The 17424-nt window shown below is 37.1% G+C and overlaps 1 protein-coding gene and 1 pseudogene across 2 annotated transcripts in view; both read right to left on the bottom strand.

Annotated features, from left to right (window-relative positions):
• STK32A (serine/threonine kinase 32A) overlaps positions 1–17424 on the bottom strand; it is a 153221-nt gene that overhangs the window by 71562 nt on the left and 64235 nt on the right. The gene's annotated exons all lie outside the window — the stretch shown is intronic.
• Positions 7242–15909, bottom strand: LOC133061537 (ubiquitin-conjugating enzyme E2 H-like; annotated as a pseudogene).

The following is a 17424-nucleotide window of genomic DNA, read 5'->3' as shown; positions in this document are numbered from 1 at the left end:
TCCACATGTATAAAATGCAAATAAGAAGATCTTCCACATTTGATTATAGTAAAGACTAAATATGATGAGTATAACTTATTTTTTTTTGGTGGTGGTGTGGCTTCCGTGGTGGCTCAGACGGTAAAGAATCTGCCTGCAATGCTGGAGACCTGGGTTTCATCCCTGGGTTGGGAAGATCCATGAAGAAGAGAATGGTTATCCACTCTAGTATTCTTGCCTGGAGAATTCTGTGGACAGAGGAGTCTGGTGGGCTACAATCTATGGGGTCACAAAGAGTCAGACACGAATGAATAACTAACACTTTACTTTTAACTAAAGACTAAATATGATGAGTGTAACATTTTTGAAATTTATTTGAATTGTAGGATAATTGCTTACAATGCTGTGTTCATTTCTGCTGTACAACAACACACATCAGCCATAAATATAAATATATCCCCTCCCGCTTAAACCTTCTTCCCACTCCGCCCTTCTAGGTTGGCACAGAGCATTGAGCTGAGTTCCCTGCATTATACAGCAGCTTCCTACTAGCTATTTTATTAATACATATGGTAATATATGTCTCAATGCTACAATGAGTATAATATTTAATGTTATTCCTGGCATACAATAAGCACCCATTAACCTAAGTCTATAGAGCTATGAAGCCCAGAAAATGAAGAAAACTCCATTTATTCACCTGTCATTAACAATCATATCCTGAATACACTGCTACAGGAGGTCCATAAAACACGAGTCATGAGGCCTCCTTGAACCATCTCATGCTTATTTTTCCACATTAACGACTTCACTGCTTAACATTATAACAAATCATAAACCACATTCATGATAAGAAAAAAGATATAAAGAGAGCCATAAAGAAGTAAGTGTACAGGAAAGGGAAGTAATTCACTCAGTCCTGGGGATGAGCAGTGACAGGAAAGCTTCTCAACACAGGAGACACTGGAGTTAAATTTTGAAGGATGGTGACAATAATAAATACAAAATAAAGCCAACATGGCTGAGGTTTCCATTAGATGGCTTCTCCGGGGCAGGCTCTAAAAGCACTCTACATGTTTGTGTCATTGACGCCACAATGCTGCTCTTATACTCCCATTTTACAGAGGAGGAAATCAAGGCCCAGAGAAGTTTAAGTAATTTACATGAGATGAAACACACTATAGATGGGAGCAGTGAAGGGGTCTCCAGGTCCAAAAGTAAGATTTAAACGAGGAGAACAGCCTGGATTAAGCATAGACATGGGAAAGAACACAGTGTGAGGAGGGAAAGGAGAAGAGTGAGGGTTTGTTGGAATGACGTGTGATGGGGAAGCTGGAGAGGAAGGCAGAGAGCAGATGCCCTGACAGGAGCTTCACAAGTCTGTGCTGCTGGAGAGACCCTGAAGAGGGTTAAGCAAGACACATGATCAGACTTGAAGGAGCAAGAGCTGGAGGGACTGGAAGAGGAAATGAGACACAGGTGAGCAAGATTGGCCTCTGCTTGTTTGCAAAGAACCTCCTGTAAAAATGCATTCCAACTGCTCTGATTTGTTTTCCTCAAAGCACAGACATGATCTCTAGTCACAAAAAGCCCTCTGTATCAACACTATTGTGACATGTTTCTTTTGACATCATGTCACAGAGATCACATGTTAACGTTTTATTTGAATCACAGAATTGAGAGACCGCAAAGCAGTGCCCAGGGATGCAAACCAATGCCGAGGGACAAATTCTTTGCTTAGGAAACAAACGTAGACTATCAATGATGGAAGAAGTGTATTGAGAACATTTTCTTCTTTAGAATGATCATTGTGCTACAAGAAGAGGAGACTTGCAAACAAAAGAAAAATGAGCAATTCAATGAAGCATTAATCTAAGGGAGTAACATTCTAATGAAAGCTAGGTTCTCAGAGTTCACTTGTTGAACAAATAAAATTCTGCTTACCACTGAAGACTGATTCACACAGATGTCAGAAATTAAGCCTTGGGGTGTGTGTGGGGGGATTACAATAGAAACACAGGAAGTGCTTGGTAACAATGTGAGAAGTGTAGGAAGTGTTATTCTTCACCTTCATGCAAGGACTGGCTAGGTATGTCTGCCACAGGTTTAATGGGCACCAGGATAGGTGCCTGGACATGGGCGATTTGGTTCACAATCCTCCCAGCTGCACCACTACATGTTTTATCTGTTGTGTTTACAGGTTTTCAGGAAGTAAGGATGTGTTAATTATATGTAATCCTGCCTGAGACCTATTGCACCTTAGGCTATCCTCCGCTAATATAATAGAAATGATGATGGCTCATGGCATGTGAGCAGGGTCTTACTGGGATAGCTGGCAAATGAGGTAGGTGAGGACTGGGTACCAAAAGAAGAGAGAAGCGAGTGCTAACCATGAGCATCACTGGATGCCCCTGGAAACAAGCTAGGCAGACTGGGTTCACATACAGAGCAGTGACTGGCTGTGTTCAGCTCCCTGCTGGAGGTAGGGTGGAGGTCCCCAAACTGGTCACAGACCAGAAAACTCCTCTCCCATTACTTCATTTAACGTTAAGTGGGGGACAAAGGTCTTATTAAATTCACCCTGAGTGAACAAACATTTTTTATTGTGACTTGGGCAAAGCTCTTTTTATCCAAAAAAAAAAAAAAAAAAGGACTGATAAAGGTGCCAACTGTGGCAAGTGAACAACAGTGTTGGACCATGCAGGGGATGATTAATCAAAGAAAGAAGCATCCCAGGCAAGAAGCACCATGCTTCCCTTGCCCAGCATGATTTTAAATTTCTTTAATCATGGAGCCAGGTGTGGCTGTTAAAAATCCTCTTTCCCCTTTCACACATCAGATCTGAGGCCCTCTATCATAGATCCTAAACTCTCAGAGGGAGAGAAGATAAGTATTTTATTTCCAGAACTATATTCAGTAAAATATGTGAGCATAATTCAGTTTGGTAATAACTAGGATATGAAGGTTCATATCATAATCTGATTTTTTTTTTTTTCAGGATAAAAGAGAGCTTCCCTATACCTTGGCCATTTATCCCATAGTCTCAGAGATGCATTTTTCATTACTTTTTAAAAAATGCTATATCATGGCTTGCTTATTTCTCAGTTGGCAGCTCCAAAATTAGTAAGTCTGGTCCCCATGCATGTGAAGTGCATTGTAAAGTCTGCTCACTAAGAGAGGAGATAAGTGACAGGACTACCACCCTCCCCCACCCCACCCCACCATATTGCAGCAGATTATTCACAGCTCTCTGTATCATGTTGAAATTCTCCAGTCCATTCTACACACCATGGTTATCTTTTTACAAGGTGAGTTTTATGTTCTGCAGCCTCAGGAGTCCCCTTCACCTCTTTCCACAGTCTGCAGGACCCTATGTGACCTGGCCCTGTTTACTCCCCCAGATTTATCTTGAAGATCTTTTCCTTCCATTCCTCAGCTAGTAGTTCATGCCCCTGCAGCCTTAGGAGACTGGGCTGTGGTGTGGCCTTGCCTGCACACAGCACTGTCCGCTGCCTGGTTATTGTCACTTCATCCTTCAGTCTCAGCCCAAGGGACACTTCTCACAGAGACATCTCTAGTATTCCATGGAAAATCATGTCTCCCTATTATACACAATGCCATATTCTTATGCACACAACTTTTCATAATTTGAAAGTATTTTCCTGCATGCTTTTGGATTAACTGCTGTCATTTCCACTATGCCATCAACCAAATCAGTCACTCACCTGCTTGGAAATGGAGCTTTGGAAAGAACTATGGGGTTGGCCAAAAAGTTCATTTGGGTTTTTCCATAAGCTGTAATGACAAACCTGAATGCCCTTTATGGCCAACTCAATAAAATATGTTCCAATGGAGTGTTTTTTTAAACTGTGAGTCATAATTAATTAATGGTTGTGAAGTCAGTTTGGTTGGTTTTAATAAGCACTTAAAAAAATAAAAGACAGAGTAACATAAAATAAATGCTATTAACATGTAAGACTATAAACATTGTTTGTACATGTGTGTTTCTCTAAGTATATCTCCTGGATTGTGATGAAAAATATTTCTTCCTGTGGGAGACAGAGAAAAAAGCCTGAAAACCCTGACATTAGGGGAACCTGCTGTTTGTTCCAGAGCTGTTGTGTCAAATCTGCATTGAGACTTTACCTGAGCAAGGAACAGTTCTGATGTCTCCATCTAGCAAAGCATGGGAAATGCTGGACAAATATCAGTTATTACTTTTTAAAGTTCTCAGCTTTGTAGAAAAAGATACTGATTCATCAAAGATGGAATCCATTTAGAAACACACAGATAGAAAATACAAATGGAAAATGCACAGGCTTTCGGCAGGCCTAGGTTTAAATATCAAATGTTAATTTAGAGCAAGTTCCTTAAAGGAAACTGAAACTCAGAGAGGATATTTGTACATAAAAAGCAAATTAGATATAACGTTTTTAAAGTAATTAGCACAAAATGTGGCACATAGCATGGTGGTAAGGAACTTGGCTCTGGGGTTAGACTGCTTGTGCTCAAATCCCCGTTCTGCCTTTTAAAGTTTTTAAAACTAGATGCACCAAGTTATATAAGTCAGCCACATGCCCATCTATACTGGTACATACTTCACAGGGCTGTTGGTAAGATTAAGTGCAGTTAATATACATAAACTGCTTAAAGCAGTACCTGTTAGTACCTTGAGGATAGATATTAAAATTAGCTTTGCTTTTCCACCCATGAATGTAATATAGCTCTGGTATTAAGCAGATTAACTTATTTTATGCATTGTTTCCTATTATTTTACAGAAATGATTATATGAAGATATTTATTGACTGGTTTATAGCTGATTTACAATATTCTGTTAGTTTCAGGTCTCTAGCAAAGATTTTTTAGTTATATATATACATATATATATGTGTGTGTGTGTGTGTAGTGAAAGTCGCTCAGTTGTGTCTGACTCTTTGCGACCCCATGGACTATAGCCAGTCAGGCTCCTCTGTTCATGGAATTTTCCAGGCCAGAATACTGGAGTGGGTAGGCATTCCCTTCTCCGGGGGATCTTCCCAACCCAGGGGTCGAACCCAGGTCTCCCACATTGCAGGCAGATTTTTTACTGCCTGAATCACCAGGGAAGCCCATATATATAGGTATATATCTATATTCTTTTTCTGACCCTTTCTCATTATGGTTTATTGTAAGATATTGAATATAGGTCCCTATGCTACAGATCCTTGTTGTTTATCTATTTCATATATAGTAGTATGCATCTGTTAATTCTATACTCACAATTTATCCCTCCCCCGCCCCCCCTTTGGTAACCATAAGTTTATTTTCTATGTCTGTGAGTCTGTTTCTGTTTTGTAAATAAGTTCATTTGTACTACTTTTAGATTCCACATATAAGTGATATCATATTTGTCTTTCTCTGTCTGATTTCATTTAGTATAATAAGCTCTAGGTCCATCCATGTTGCTGCAAATGGTATTATTATTCTTTTTTATGGCTGAGTAATATGCATTGCATGTGTGTAAATATGTACCACAACTTCTTTATCCATTCATATGTTGATGGACACTTAGGTTGCTTCTATGTCTTGGTTATTATAAACAGTGCCACTATGAACATTGGGGTGTGTGTATCTGTTTGAATTAGAACTGTGTTTTCTCTGGATATATGCCCAGGATTGGGATTGCTGGATCATATGGTAACTCTATTTTTAGTTTTTGAAGGAACCTCCATACTATTTCCCGTGGTGGCTGCACCAATTTACATTCCTACCAACGGTGTAGGAGGGTGCCCTTTTATGAATATATGTATAATCAACATGATTCCCATTAATTGAGCTCTTACTATGTTCTGATACCATGCTAGTTACTTTATGTAATGAATTATTGTATTTAATTGTTACTACAAACCTATGAGGTAAATAATCTCTTTATCCTCATTTTTACTGATAGTAGCAATTCAGGTTTTTTTTCCCATGTAGAGTCACTTTGGGTACAAGAACCATTATTTATTCCAGTTGTTACTCATTTTAAATTTAGAACTTTATTTTAAATTTAAAATAACTTGGGTCTATGATACCCGTTTCCCACTCCCACAAGGAGACGATGAGAGACTGCAGCCAAGAGCAGCAGAAGGGAACACACAGTCAAAACACGAGTGACAGGATCCGGGGGCACAGCCGCACGGTCTTCTTCCCGAGTCTTAACGGTCCACTGAGAGGCTGCCCAAGGGGGAGCAAGCTCGTGGAAGGTGAAGATTAAATATGCAACCTCAGCACGATGCACACACACCAAAAAAAAAAAAAAAAAAAAACCAACCACCAATAACCCCAAACCTCAAAACAAAACCCCCACAACCACCCTTATTAGTCCAGGACAATGGGGTCACAGTGGCCAACAGCACGATGAGAATGGGACTCTGCCAGATGAGAGGAAACCTCTTCCCAGTCACTTTCTCCTCCTGTCCTAGCCTCTCAAAAAATGGTCTGGAACACAAGTTCTATCCCCAAGAAAAAGAATCAGATTCAGAAAACATTTCCAAAAGGTTCCAAAGAAAAAACAAACAAACCAACAACAACAACAACAAAACACTTGTGGCTACAGGGCCTGGTAGCAAGAGGGGCGGGAATCTACATATAGAAATGTACTTAAAATCCAAGTCGAAAAAGTTGTTTTAAGTTTCAATGCTTCAGTGAGCTCCCTGTCTTATACTGTTACTCCATGGAAGTGGGGCCGCCTAGGATGCACAGCGAGCAGCAGCTCTGGTCCTGATGTGGCTGGCTCTAAATGCTCCCACAGCAGGCCTCTTCCTCCCCAATTTTTTCCTTTCTGTTTTGAAAAAACCCTACTCTGTCTTCACATCCAAAAGCTAATTGGTTTTGGTTTGTATCTTTGGAACCACAAATAAAAGAAGCAATTTTTTCCTGTTATTTTGACTCATGCCTATCTGAGCAGCTATTCCTTTTAACAGTTCAGTAGCACACAGGCTGACATGGTCATATGGACTTATGAATGCACACATATGGACCACGTATTGCTACCAAAATGGAATGTGGGAATATGCTATGCACCTCAGGTTGAGAAATGACCAAGAAATCAGGATCTAAAGGGTGATACATTATATATATATATTATATACATATAAAAATATACATATACCTCAATGCTATTATTGATAAAACATTGTTTAGTAATAAGAAATTACTTTCTTTAAATATGAATATTATAGTCTGCTTCACATGGTTAGGAAATAATAGCCTTTCTGAAAAACAGGTGCTTTTTCTACTACAGCTCCATGTCCTGGGCCTCATCTTCTGAAAAGTCAGACATAGAACTCTCCAAAGAGAGTTCTGGTGCCCTCTTCCTGTTCTTTCAGTGCCTCCTCCATTGCATATTTCGGGATACACTCTTTAATTTTCTGCTTGTATTCTTCTGGTAGATGGAGGTACATAGCTGCAGCATCACCACTGAGAGGCTCTATGAGGTTGCAGTAGGCCAACAACTGGGGTAGGAAGGACTCAAATAAATTGGTAAGATCATAAAGAGCTGTCCAAGCTGATTAATTATATCTGGACACACAGTTCCTGATGCTTCATCAATGTTGGATGGAAAATTTTATTCATGAATCCTATAGAAGGTGATCTGAAAGGGTATTTATCAGGAAGATCTACTCTAACTTTCCATACTCTGCCTTCATATGGTGTTCCTTGTGATCCATAAAACTTCCCTACAGATTAATTGAGTCCTCCTAGGATAGTAACCTCATGCTTACTCTCAATGCTCTTGCTTTTAAATCCTGAGACTATTGTCCTCCTGTCTCAGACATGTATGATTTTAAAGCGTCTCTGCTTTCTTTTGTCAGAAAGGAGGAAGGTGGGGAAAGAATAGAAGGCCAGTGCATCTTTGCCTTTCTTCATCTTCTACTTGCAATTCAGGCTTAATCCTCAATAAAACAGCAAACCAAATCCATCAACATATTCAAAAAGTTATACACCATGACCAAATGGGATTAATATCTGAAAAATCAATGAATATAAGCATCATATGAGTAGAATAACGGACAAAACGTTATCATCATCTCAATAGACACAGGAAAAGCATGTGACAAAATACAACATTCATTCATGATAAAAACTCTCAACAAACTTGAAACAGAAGGGAGCTTCCTCAATCTGATAAAGGGTATCTGCAATAAAACCTGATATAAAACCTGCAATAAAATCTGATAAAGGGTATCTGCAATAAAACAGTGAATATTATACTTAATAGGGAAAGATTGAATACTTTCCCTCTAAGATCAGAAACAAGGCAAGAATACCTCCTTTCACTTCTATTCAATATAGTACTGAAGATTCTAGCCAGTGAAAGGAAGGAAAGATGGGAGAGAGGGAAAGAAGGATAAAGGAAGCCAAGAATGGAGGAAAGAATATTATAAAGGAAGAAGTGAAACTTCCTTTAATTACAGACAACATGATTCTGCACATAGAAAATCATAAGGGAATTACAAAAAAACTGTTAGAACTAATAAACAAGACAGCAAGGTTTTAGGCTACAAGACCAATATACAAAAATCAATTGTATTTTTCTATTAAGCAGTGAGCAAAATGGAAGTAAAATTAAGAATACAACTGCATTCAGAAAAGTTCAAAAATAATAAAATACTTAAAAGTAAATTTAGCAAAGAAGAGCAAGACATACATGGAAAATCATAAAACTTCACTTATGGAAATTAAAGGTCTAAATAACTAGAGAAACAGTCCATGTTCATAGATTAAAAGACTCAAATATTGTTAACATGTCAGTTATACTCAAATTTATATTTAAAGTCAGTATAATTCCTATCGAATTCCCAGCAGGCTTTTTGTTTTTGTATGAATGGACATGCATCTCTTAAATTTATAAAGAAATTTAAAATACCTAGAATAGCCAAAATAATTTTGAAAATAAAAAATCAGAGGACTTTTACTTCCCAATTTCTAGATGTACTATAAAGGTATAGTTATCAACACAGTTTGGTACTGGCATGAGAGAGGTATAGGTCAATGGAACAGAATTAAGAGCTCAGAAATATATCTTTATAGTCAATTGATTTTTTTTTCTTTTTTTTTTTATTATTATTATTTTTTTTTTTTTTCCAGTGGGTTTTGTCATATAGTCAATTGATTTTTGACTGAGATGCCAGGAAAAGACCATTGGTTAATAAAATGGTGCTGAGACAATTAGATATTCACATCCAAAAATGATGAGCTTAAAACCACACCATACATAACAATAATGCAAATAGATCACCTATGTAAACGTAAGGGCCAACACAACAAAACTTTTAGAGTAAAACATAGGACACAATCTTTGAGACTTTGGATTAAACAAAGCTTTCCTAGATACAATACTAGAAGCAAGATCTATTAAAAAATTGACCATTAAAATTTTATTAAATTTTAGATCATCTAAATTTTTGCACTTCCCAAAAGATGCCATTAAGAAGATGACAAAGTAAGCAGCAGACTAGGAGAGAATATTTGCCAAATATGTAACAGATAAAGGATTATACCCAGAATTTACAAAGGATTACTACCACTCAAAAATAATACGACCCCCAAAAAAGTGGGCAAAGATATGAACGGACATTTCACTAACGAAGATACACATGAAAAGATGCCTAACATTATTAAGCATTAGAGAAATGGAAACTAAAGCCACAAATGTCATGCTCATCTGAATGACTGCAATAAATAAGACAGACAATAACTAATGTTGGCTCTAGGATGCAGGGAAAAGGGAACACTCGAACATTGCTGGTGGAAATGTAAATGGTGCAGTCACTTTGGAGAATAGTTTGTGAATCTCTCAAAAAGTTAAACATTAAATTACCATATCATCTAGCAGTTCCACTTTTAAAGTTATTTATCCAAGAGAAATAAAATCACATTTACATGCAAAGACCTGTACACAAATATTCGTTGCAGCTTTATTCATAATTGCCAAAAACTAGAGAAAAATTAAATGTCCATCAACTGGTGAATAGACAGACAAAATGTGGTACATCCATACAGTGACATGCTATTTAGCACTAAAAAGGGACAAATTAATAGCACAGAGTGCATCATGGATGAACCTCATAAACTTTATGCTACATGAAAGAAGCCAGACACAAGAGATTACGTATTTGTAACTCTGTTTATGTGAAACTGTCAGAAAAGGCAAATTTATAGATACAGAAAGTAGATTATTAGTTACCTGGGGCTCAAGGTGGGAATGGGGATTAACTCAGTGGAAACAAGGGGTCTTATTGGGAGGCTAAAAGGTTCTAAAATTGATTTATGGTGATAGTTGCACCACTCAGTAAAATTACTGAGGATCACTGAACCACACACGTGAAATCATGAATTTTATGATGTGTATAATATACTTCAAGAAAATTGTGGGGGTAAAAAGACATTGATTGGGGAAAAAAAGACAGTGGTGTAGAGAGGTTAAATATTTGCTCCAGAACCACGTTAGGACATCGTGGAGGCAGGATTGCATCTAAATCCAAGTAGTTAAACCACATATTGTGTGCATAGCGACCAATAAACTTCATGAGATGAAAAGCATATAAAGTTTATTAAAAAAATCCTGTTGGGGAGTAGAAGACTTATTTAAACACCCTTCGATTTAACTCTCAACATTCAATATGCATGCCCCTTGGGTAGTTTCATTCCAATGGTGGGATATTTCTGATCTTCACCCAGAGATCTCTAGAAGTGTTTTTAAGAATCACTGTTGTCCTGTGCACTAAAATGGTAAAAGAATTAATTAATCTGTGTTTTTTACACTCTGACCAAGGAGTGCCCACAATAGGCTTTTCAGAGTTTAGTAAAAGCATTAGCCCTTGTAAGAAGAGATCCCTGAGGAATGAGCTAAGAGGAGGTTAGGGTGCATCGTCCCATTTATGAAGTACAAATTGGAAGTTTAAAGCCTTTCTTTGGAGTACTGGCCTTTATATTTCTCCTCTTGTGGCTCTGTAGTAATTTTCCAAAGTGTGTCTAGTGTGAAACTCAGAAAAAGTAAAACCAAACTAGTATTGGATTGGCCAAAATTTTGTTTGGGTTTTTCCATAAGATATTATAGACAAACTCAAATGAACTTTTTGTTCATCTCAATATTATTCATGAATTTGCCATGACAACACCGAAAAACCTAATATTCATAAAAGTCAGATTTCAACAGTTTATAAATAATTATGCCCAGTTTTTTGGGGGTGTATGTGTGTTTGTGTTTGAATTGAAATACCACAGCATGCACAACAAGCTGAAAGAAAGGTTAATCGCTAGGGTAACATGGGAACTAAATTGAGAAAGAATCTAAATTTGCTTTGGTATCATTTAAGAGGGAGAGAATTTACACACCTAGTGTGTCAGAGTGAGAACTTTCATCAAGGCTTGATGATGCAAGCCATCGTCAGTGAGAATGTGGAGAACTGGGCACTCTCATGCGCACAGGAGGGAAGGTAGTTTGGTAAGAGTGCCTTTGAGGACAATTTGGAAATACCTCTTGAAAAAACACATGGTATTTGACCCTATAATTTCACTGCTGGAAAATTTCACCATAGACACAGTTGAAAAATTACACCAAGATGTAAGGATACAGAGGACATTATATAAAATAAAAAACAATTTGCATGCCCATTAATAGGGAAGCACATGAATAAATTATAGTATATTCATGTTACTGATTATACAGCAATTTTTAAAAAATGAGGCAAATCTATATTCTGATAGGAAAAGATTTTCAAAAGATACGGCAATGGGAAGATGCATTACAGTACATGAATGCTCAATGTATATAATAGTATATAGTAAAAAAAAAAAAGGATATACAAACACAACCACAGAAGGAAAAAGAACACTTTACACATATATGCTGGTATATGCATAAAATCTTTTTGAAAATAAGGTAACCAGGTATCTAAGTAGTAAGATTATGTCATTTAATTTTTATATTTAGAAGGCCTAATAAACTCAACAAAAATATTTCTACTTTGATATGCCTAATACATTCTGTCTCCTTGCAACCAGAAGTAAATAAGCCCCAGAAATCTAGTACACAGTATAGTGAGTATAGAAAATAGTATTGTATTATAATCAATAAACTTACTAAGAGATTATGACAATGATTTCGATCACTAAAAAAAGAGATCATTATGTGACATGACAGAAGTGTTGATTATCACAACAGCAACCATATTACAATACATAAATGTGTCAAGTTAACATGTTGTACACTTAATATTGCGCAATGTTAGATGTCAAATATATTTCAATTAAAAAAATTATTTATGTTGTCTTGGCTCATCAGGAAAGGAAATAACACAGACCTGTCAGCTTCTAATCTATACTAATGATCTAGAAGTTTTCATCAAATACTCAGTGTTCACAAATCACTGATTATTCTATAAATGTCTGCTTTTAGAAAGGATCTTTTATAGAATATTTGAGTCCTTAACATGGATTCAGACAAGGTCCATACTTTGTCCTTGGTTTATGTGCCTTTGAAACCTATTTTTATTCTAAAGCTTTCTTATCCAAACTCTTCTTTTCTTTTATTCCTAGTAATTTTTAATTGAAGAAATTAACTCATTTTTGCTGAAACAGTTGCGAAGTCTGAATTTTGCTGTTTGCATTTCTGGCATGTCTTTCTCTGCTTCTGCTGCTGCTGCTGCTAAGTTGCATCAGTCGTGTCTGACTCTGTGCAACCCCATAGACAGCAGCCCACCAGGCTCCCCTGTCCCTGGGATTCTGCAGGCAAGAACACTGGAGTGGGTTGCCATTTCCTTCTCCAATGCATGAAAGTGAAGTCGCTCAGTCATGTCCGACTCTTAGCGACCCCATGGACTGCAGCCCACCAGGCTCCTCTGTCCATGGGATTTTCCAGGCAAGAATAGTGGAGTGGGTCTCCAGTGCCTTCTCCGTTCTCTGTTTCACAGCTCTGTATTTTGCAAAAATTGGTGATTAGATCTTAAGGTTTGCCAGATTCAGGTTTGACTGGGCAGGGTTGCTGGGTGGGGCGGGGCAAGACTACTTCACAGGTGGAGGTGTGTACTTTGATCAGGAGGTATATAATTAATAAGTCTATCTTCTCATGGTGTTATCAATCACTAATCACCTGAATGCCTAGATCCAAAGACTCCTTAGAGGTTGTAATATTCGAGTTCTATCATTTCTCCTTTTTATTTTAGCTAGAGTACTTTTATAAAGAGAAATAGGCTTTCATCAATTATTTGGTTACTTAAGGTATGGTTCATATAGGAAAGGTAAAATGAATGTTGAGGTCTTTTATTTATCACTTTTCAAAATGATTTGTTGGTTTCCTAGAATCCTCCCAAAGCAATCAGTGAGATTTTTTTAATCATAATGAAATCATGGGTGTCATGTTGTCACTCTTACTGATATCTGTTCTTTGGCCTTTGTAACATAGCCAAGTTGGATCATGTGTTATTTTGAAATAACCCTCATAAGTTTTGATAGCTATAAAGCTATCAGAAGACTTTTTGATATGAAAAGATATTCATGGTGATCTTGTACATTTCCTCCTCCAGACGGAGTGACAGAAGTGTTTGCTGCAATTGGGTTGTCATTGCTACTAGGTCTTTTCAATGGGCAGAGCTAGGAATAGATATAAATACTTGATATAAGTATAGGTATTATATATATGTGTGTGTGTGTATATATATATGTATATGTTTATATATATGCTTCTCAGGTGGCACAAGTGGTTAAAAAAAAAAACCTACTTGCCAATGCAGGAGACCTAACAGACCTGGGTTTGATCCCTGGGTTGGGAAGATCCCCCTAGAGGAAGGCATGGCAACCCACTCCAGTATTCTTCCCTGGAGAATCCCATGGACAGAGGAGCCTGGTGGGCTACATCCACAGGCTCACAAAGAGTTGGACACGCCTGAAGAGACTTAGCATGCATGCACGCATAATACATATATGTTTACACAAAAATAATTGAAGGTAAATGTGCCATAAATTCGTAGTGATATTTTCAATTTATATTCAAGACTATAGCAAATCTTAATCTCATCAGTATTATAGCAGTAACTCCTTTCTTCCTTACTGAAAATCCTGATTCTCAAAGATTTTGATATCTCTCAAGGTTTTAACATATTACCCACCATGCTGTTTGCTTTATCCCATAATATATGTAAAACACTTTCAGAATAGCAATATCAACATTACCTTCAACAATACCATTACTGAAAACACTTTAAGCAATTGCTATTCTTTTTTGTCATTATAGCATAATTACACTAAAAGTCACTGAAAATCACTTGAAATAGTACATTTCTGTGTGGTTATACGGCAAAACCAGAGAGAGGCTTGGGTTCATTTGTTTCACTATACATTCCATTTGAGGGGATTGTTTTTAAAATTTCATTTTCTTTTATAGTTATATAAAATATTTATGTATTTTATGAAGTCAAAATCAAGTCTTCAAATCCAGGTATATTGAGAAAAAGTTTCCTGTTCCTCTCAATTTTAATACCTCCATTCATTTATTAATAACTTCTAAAAAATATTTTTGATTATAGTAAAATACATATAAGATTTACCATATTAACCACTTCAAGTGTATAATTCAGTGACATTAAATACATTCACAATGTTGTGTAATCACCACCATGACCTATTTCCAGAACATTCTCTCCACCCTGAACAAGAATTCTACCCATTAAAATAATACATGGCAATTCTCCCTCTCCTGATCCCTGGTAACCTCTGTTTCTACCTGTATGTGTTTGTCTATTTCAGGTACCTCATGTAAGTAAAATTTTGTATCAGACTTATTTCACTTAGCATAATGTTTTCAAGGTTTATTCATGCAGTACCTATCAGAATTTCATCCCTTTTTAGGCTGAATAATATCCTGCTGTATGCATATACCACATTTTGTTTTTCCATTCATCTGTTGACAAACAATTGGGTTGTTTCTACCTTTTGATGTCTGTGAAAAGCGCCACTGTGAATACTGGTGTACAAGTATCTGAGTCCTTTTCAAATATTTTAGCATGTTCTTAGGATTGGAACCACTAGATTGCATAGTAATTCTATGTTTAACTTTTTAAGAAGTGAAAGTGATAGTTGCTCAGTTGTGTCTGACTCCTTGTGACTCTATGGACTGTAGCCCGCCAGGCTCCTCTGTTCACAGAATTCTCAAGGCAAGAATACTGGAGTGGGTAGCCATTTGCTTCTCCAGGGGATCTTCCTGACCCAGGGATTGAACCATAGTCTCCTGCATTACAGGCAGATTATTTACCATCTGAGCTAGCAGAGAAGCCCTTTTTAAGGAACTGCCAAACCACTTTTCACAGTTACTGCAACATTACATTCCCACCAGCAATGCACACTGGTTCTAATTACTTCTTATCTTGCCAACACTTTTTATATTCCAGTTTTTAAGTAGTAGCCATTCTAATTGGTGTGAAGTGTTATATCATTGTGGTTTTGATTTGCATCTCCCTAACGCCTAGTAATGTTGAACATCTTTTCATGTGCATATCTTCTTGGTCAAAATGTCTATTTCTAACCTTTTGTCCATTTTCCAATTGTTTTATCTCTCTTTTTATTATTGAGTTGTAGGAATCCTTTACATATTCTAGATGCAAGTCCCTTATCAGATATATGATTTGCAAATATTTTTCCCACTTGTCTTTTAACTTTCTTGATGATGTCTTTGAACAACAAAAGTTTTAAATTTTGACAGTGTTCAATTTATCTGTATTTTTCTTTTATTAGTTGTACTTTTGGTGTCATATCTAAAAAACTATTGCCTAATCCAAGATAACAAAGATCTACTCCAGATTTTTAGAATAATAATTTTTATGGTTTTAGTTCTTTAGGTCTATTACCTACTTTGAGTTCATTTTTGTTAGTGTGAAGTAGGGGTTCTTTGCATTTGAATATCGCATTGTCCCAGCACCATTTGCTGAAAAGACTGTTTACCCATTGAATTTTCTTGGCTCCCTGATTAAAAGTTAATTGATCATACATGAAGGGCTTGTTTTTAGACTCTCAACTCAGTTTCATGTTTATCATCATGCGCCTTCTACACTGTCTTCATTACTGAAGCTTTGGATTAACTTTTGAAATCATGTGTGAGCCCTCCAACTTTGTTCTTTTCAGACTGTTTTAGCTATTCCTTTGAATTTCTTGAGTTTCAGATCCCTTGAAGTTGTACATGAATTTTAAGATCAGCTTGCCATTTTTTTCCCCAAAGAATCTACTGCAATTTTGATAGGGATATAGCTAGAATCTGTAGATCAGTTTGAGGTCACACTGCTTTTTCCGCTTAAGGGTACAGACAATAGACCTTAATAGTGTACAGAGATACTTCTCGGTCCCTTCTCGGCTGTGTGGTGCTGCATTTTATGGATGTTACTTGTTTGCTCAACCTGTTTTCTACTGAAGGACAATTCGCATTGTTTCCAGCCTTTTGCTATTACTGATACAATAGTGAAAAACTTTTTACATCTTGCTTTTTGTAGTTTGGCCAGAACTACTTTGGGGTAGATTCCTAGAAGTGGGTTTGCTAAGATAAAGTTTATTAAAACAAAGGGTAAAGGCATATGTAATTTTAGACTCTGAATTGCCAAATTTATCTCTATAGAGGGTGTATCATTTTTAATTCCCACAAAGAATTTATGATAGTACTTATTTCCCACATTCCCTTTCTAGAATATGTTGTCCAGTTTCCAGTTTTCCTCTTCAGGAAAACCCAGCAGTAGAGTAAAGAAGATTTGAAATTTATAAAATGCTTTTTCTCTGTCTCCTAAGTAGCCTTACAATATTCTCCAAGGAAAAAACACCTTAAATGCCTTCATCAAAACACACATAGATGACCTTATCCACTCTTGTGTATCTTATATGTACAGTATATCCAGGTTCAAAATGTACATATCTAGGGACTTCCTTGGAGAAGGAAATGGCAACCCACTCCAGTGTTCTTGTCTGGAGAATCCCAGCAACAGAGGAGCCTGGTGGGCTCCTGTCTATGGGGTCGCACAGAGTTGGACATGACTGAAGCGACTTATCAGCAGCAGCAGCAGGGACTTCCTGGTGGCCCAGTGGCTAAGACTCTGCCTCCCAATGCAGGGTGCGTGTGTTCAATCCCTATTGGGGAACTATGATTCCACATGCAGCAGGGTATGGCCAAAAATTAGAAGAAAATAGCATATATCTAAAATTCATAAACATGGAAAATTTTTTTTTGAAAGTGCATAGGATGGATGTGAGGACTACCATGTAATAGTTATGATAAATGTTCACTAAAACTTCCTTTTTCCCCAGAGGAAACTTTTATGTACATATCAGGAGACATAGCTTCACTCCCTGGTGGCTCAGATGGTAAAGAATCCACCTGCAATTCGGGAGACCTGGGTTCGATCCCTCGGTTGGGAAGATCCCCTGGGGGAGGGCATCGCAAC

Source organism: Dama dama, chromosome 9 (genome assembly GCF_033118175.1).
Source record: "Dama dama isolate Ldn47 chromosome 9, ASM3311817v1, whole genome shotgun sequence".
NCBI classification, from domain to species: domain Eukaryota; kingdom Metazoa; phylum Chordata; class Mammalia; order Artiodactyla; family Cervidae; genus Dama; species Dama dama.
This window is presented reverse-complemented; position numbering and strand designations above follow the sequence as displayed.